The following is a 5,496-nucleotide window of genomic DNA, read 5'->3' as shown; positions in this document are numbered from 1 at the left end:
AAAAATTGAATTTTCCACCGAACAAAAAGTATTTTTAAACGAGAAGGATGAATGTTGACAGAATTGTCGAATTTTGAAGAAAATGATTCAGTTTTGAGCCAGTTAGTATAATTTTTGACAGAAAAAGAACCATTAACAACAAATTTCATTTTAGGCGTCGCGACTAGAAAGAATAAGTATGCACACATATTCATATACACACATATGCACATACCAGCATTTTAATCTTTTAATACTTTCGAAATGTAATCTTTTATAAACAGAATAAAACTATATTTCAGATACAAATTTATTAATTTATTGTAAACAAAATATCTCTTTTCTACTAAAAAGACAGCTTTTCAACAAAATACTTGAATTTTCAATCCAAAAAAATAAATTCCCAACAAAAAAATGTCACAGATTATATTTTAATAAAAAAATATCAAACTTATAAAAAAAGAAAAGTTTTAAAACTACAAAAACGAATTTTCAGCAAATGAGACTTTTACTGAAGAAATAATTAAAACCTTATCTAAATTATTGAACCTTCAAGCAAAAAATATGTCTTTCTAGCAAAAATTTAATTTTCCACAAAACTGATGCACAAAAAATGCTTTTTCACTGAACAGTTAAATTTTAAACAAAATAGTGAAACTTTCAATCAAAGAGATGAATTTTCAATTAAAAATATAAATGTTTAATAAAAAAAAAATTATTTCTAAAAAAAAAGTGCTTCAACCAACTCTTTCAAACAAAATAGTAGAATACTCAAGCAATAGTTGAATTGTTTGTTTAAAAAAATTTCAGTTGACTTTTCACAATGAAAATATAAATTTTTAAAAAAGAAATAAGTTTATACGAAAAAAAATTCAATTTCAATTAAATAAGACTCCAGTTGACTTTTTAAGATCAAAATATAAAATTTTAAACAAAAAATTAATTTTCTATGCCAAAACAATTGAATTTTCAGGCGAAAAAGAGGAATTTTTTAACCAAAAAGTATGAGTATTTATCAAATTGATTCAATTTTTAACCAAACGTTTGTATTTTTATCTAAGCTCAAGAAAGATGAAATTTTTCTTAGAACAGATGAAATTTTAAGTTAAACAAAAAATGTCAAGAAAATAGTTGAATTTTCATCCAGAAAAGATTTCAGTTCTCTTTTTAACACCAAAATATTAAATTTAAACAAAAAGTAAACTTTCTGCGAAATAGTTAAATTGTCAACAAAACAGCAAAATGTTCAACCAAAAAGTATAATTTTTAAACCTAGGTTTTGAATTATCAACCAAACCCTTACATTTTTATTGAAGAAAGATGTAATTGCTGCTAAAGCAAGTGAATTTTAAAGTCAAAAAGATGAACTTTCAAAAAGGAGTTGAATTTTCAAACGGACATTTGCATTTTCATTTGAAAAAGATGAAATTTCTGCTAAAGCAGGTGAATTTTAGAATCAAAAAGATGAACGTTTCAAAAAGGAGTGGAATTTTTAACAGAACAGTTGCATTTTTACTCAAGAAATATAAACATTTAAAAAAACAGATGAATTAAACAAACAAAATAAAAAAAAAGTTAAAATTTCCCAACCAAGAAACACGTCTTTTTAAGAAAATTGTTAAATTTTTCACCAAATAATAAAATCTATAACTAAAAAGATATTCTTCAGCAGAATGTTTCTGCGAATTTTGTAAAAATTACGCACATGAGTGAAGGTTCTCCTTCTCCTTATCGAAATAAAATATCTCGACCCCCCCCCCCCCCCCCCCCCCCCCCCCTTTGAGCTGTTATGTAATTTAAGTACGGTGTAAGTGTATATACCACGTAATATGCACTCGACCCAAGATATTAAAAGAGAAACAGGTATTTAGGATCATCTTTTAATCCTAAAATAAAGGGATTAAGCAACACAATTCATGAGGTACTTATGTATTTAACTCAATTTTCGAAGTGATGATTTACTTTTCCTCACATGTAACTAGGTTTTTTCGCTACAATATACTTTAAATGAATTAATTTCTATATATTTTCCAATTTGATAACTTATTTTATTTTATAAGAAAATAAACAGAACACTTAAACCAACTCTCGATAAATGGAAATCAACTAGTAAAGATATTCACTAATTTAGTGGTAAAAAAACTACATATATTCACTCATTGAGGATGTAATTGTCTTACTTAATTGTTGAAGATGATAAAAAATAGTAATTATAAACTTTAACTCCTGAATAAGCTTGTTTTCTTCTTCTATAGTTTAACAATATTCATTGTTCTATTTGAAGGTTCAAACTAACGTATTAAACGAGAATACTTTATTTAAATAAAGAATTCTTTTTAACTGAGCACAAAATAAACTTTGCTGCCTCAGAAAAACAATATTTTGTTTTTGTGTTTTGGTTCTAGTTTTGTGACCAAACTGTTATAGAATTCTGTGATAACACCGTTCCGTAACAAACAAGGGAATTACCTAAATGTATGGTAATCCATTACACCATTTTTTACTCAACCTTAAACGCTCGTAATATAACAACAAATTTCGCCTCAGGTGTTTGTGTGAAAAAAAATACATACAAATTTGAATGCGTGTAATGCTTTTTCAAAAACTTTATACGATCGTTTTTCAGCTTCTTCATACCGGTTTTTTCGTAAAATATCCGGCTCGAAGGACCAATGCTTCGAATTAGTGTCGATTATCATCGAGCAAGTGATTTGATGAACACAAGAAAACACAAATTTAAAATGAATAGTTATTATTCTTTTTATTTCTTAAAACCCAAGTTATTAAATACACATCTAGATAATTAGCAGCGAAAATATAAAAAATAATGATAACATTCAGACTGTGTTTATACTGTCTCTTGACAAGTTCTCATTATTTTTCACAGTGGGTTAAGACCTTTTTTTTGACATGTGGTTTACGACCTTATACAACTCGATGGGAGATATAAGCCTCAAACACATAATTTAAAAAATTGATTTTTACTCATTCACTACTGGTAGAATTTTAGTTTTATTTTACATTCTAATCTATATATAAAGGTTTAACTTCTTTGAACATATTAGTTAGCAATAAAAATATTGGTTCACACCATCCTTTAAAACTTACCTATCTAAACTCAATCACATCTGGGTTTTTTTATGAAACCAAGATGTTTTACAACCTACTTTAAATCTCTGAAAATCTGCATTCTAAACATAAAATTCCTGCCACATCCCTACAAAATGAATAAAAAAACAGCTCTTTAACATAAACCGCTTTTTGATCCCTGTTAAAAGCCCTTACATCGCGATTTAGAGAAATGAAAGTACATTTAAAAAGAAAGCAGACACGTAGAACGCAGAAGACGTGACGTTCGAAATGGAACAACACAATGAAGGCAGAACAGGGAAAAAATTCCGACTTCCTATCACCAAAAGATCAAAGAGAGACTTCCCTCTCAGTTATGGCGCGCTTCGGCACTCAACAAATGATTTCATTTAAAAAGAATTCTCCATCCTACCCTAACTTCAACTCTATTTTCGCTTTCGAAGCTCATAAATATCTTGACATATCATCAATCGACATTTCATGCAAATTATCGTTCATCGATTCCCAGATTCCTTACCTGATTGTCGATTAGATTGTACGCTAATCCATGCAACCTCTCGTCTCTGGAATGCTTGATAATTAGATAATCAGCCAACGAGAATCAGATCGATGCTCCTTGATTACGATCCAATAATGCACTAATCTTCACAAAAGTCACAGAAAGCGTTATATAAACCACCTCCTCTCAATGCTATTTCCAGTTTCCATTCCAGGGTTTTCCAGAAATCATGTCCACATTCTACACCTCTTTAAACATCTCACTTATCTCACTGACGTACGAGATACGCGCACTTTATCTCCCGTTTCCTTAAACTTCACCTTGAAGATACAATTTTTAGTTCAGGATACAGAGAGTGTTTTTCTAGGTCTATTAAGAAAGTTTTCAAAAGAGCTCTTTGATAGTTATCATATGTTAGAGGAAAAAGTTTTTCTTATCAGATCTTACTTCTAATTGTTAGTTCATTAGACCTAGACCTATCAATTGCTATTGCTATCATTCAAAGAAAAGAAAGAAGACAAGTCTATTTTAAAAAAAGGAAATCTTGACTTATGATTCTCAGGCTAATTCGGGGTGAATGTTCGCGATTATTTGCGAGGGTGCAGAATTTCCTCGATATCCTTCGACCGTGGCTGATCGGTGGGTTGCCGGTGGCGAAGGCGCGCGAGTAATGCAACATCCGAGCCGTGGGCGCTCGCTTTTATCGACGCTAAGATGCGCGCGCTCGACAAATCGCATATCGCTATAGGAAGCCTCATCGGTGTGATTTTTTGGGATAGTGTGTGACACACGAGTGGCCCACACCTACACGAGATAACGCGCATACTCGACCACACGACAAATGCACTCGGTGATAAAGTAGCTCGCTCTTACCCACCCGCTTTGCTTGAACTGATAGGTAAAGGTATGTATAACGTACTCACGTAGTCTACCTACTTTTGGCTTTTTAGATTATCATCCGGGTTGGTAGATTGGACGATTTTTCGCAAGTTGGGTCATTTGATTTAGCTCATTATTACCTTCCTGCGACAAGAAGTTGAGGAAATCGCCCAAACTACATTTATTGGGCGTTTTATTTTACAAGTTTGGGGGGGGGGGGTTGGTCAAAGTTCCATCCGGCAACCCTGATTCTCATCATAATGAGAAGGAGTTTTATGTAAAAACAGACTATCGCGAATTTTTTAAAGTCTTCATGTTTCGAGACCACCTGAATTTGGAAAAAAAAAGAATTTCTACGATGTTGTCTGTCTGACGTTGTTGTCGTTTTTATACAGGACAACTCTTGACATACTAATCTTATTGGATTGTGCTCTAGTTACTAGAACAATCATTTGGGACCAAAAAGAAAGGTCAAGTTCGTTAACTTTCTTTTTGAGAAAAGTTATTAGTTTAATAAAAAATGCTACAAAATCGAAAATGCCAGTTTGCGATCGAGTTATGCAAAATTAAGAAAAATGAATGGCAAAGATAGTTCATCGAGAAAAAGCTCATCAAATTTGTTATTATTAATTTTTTCAGACAGAATTGAAAGAAAAATATTTAGGGGACCCGCAAGTCAGTTTTTGTAAATACAGGGTGACCACTGTACCGACATTTTTTAAGACCTGGAAAAATCGGAGAATAACAGTGAATTTATTTTTTGACTTGTACTATTTCAACTTTTTAAATGTCAAGGTCAATTGTTATTTCTTCTAATTATGAAATAATTTAGTTTACAATGCGTAATTATGAAATATTTTAATTTAAATTGTTTCTATTTTACGTCTTCATTTAAAATGGCATATTTTAAATTGAAGGAATTTTAAAATACAGTTTTTTAAGGCTCAAGAAATTAAACATTAAAGTCGTTTGCAAACATTTTTGATGAAAACATTTTCACTTGATCAACTGAAACCTCGGCAAAATGGAAGTTGGATCAACATAAGATT

At 30.9% G+C, this 5,496-nt stretch overlaps 1 protein-coding gene across 1 annotated transcript in view; it reads right to left on the bottom strand.

Annotated features, from left to right (window-relative positions):
- Positions 1 to 3,667, bottom strand: part of LOC117166934 (frizzled-2-like) — a 199,415-nt gene extending 195,748 nt beyond the window's left edge. Inside the window, exon 1 of the mRNA XM_033351404.1 lies at positions 3,587 to 3,667. The gene's annotated coding sequence lies outside the window, so the exon portion shown is untranslated. The remainder of the gene's footprint in view (positions 1 to 3,586) is intronic.
- Positions 3,668 to 5,496: the final 1,829 nt, after the last annotated feature.

Source organism: Belonocnema kinseyi, chromosome 2, assembly GCF_010883055.1.
Source record: "Belonocnema kinseyi isolate 2016_QV_RU_SX_M_011 chromosome 2, B_treatae_v1, whole genome shotgun sequence".
NCBI classification, from domain to species: Eukaryota; Metazoa; Arthropoda; class Insecta; order Hymenoptera; family Cynipidae; genus Belonocnema; species Belonocnema kinseyi.
Note: the sequence above shows the minus strand (reverse complement) of the source record. Positions and strands in the feature narration are given on the sequence as shown.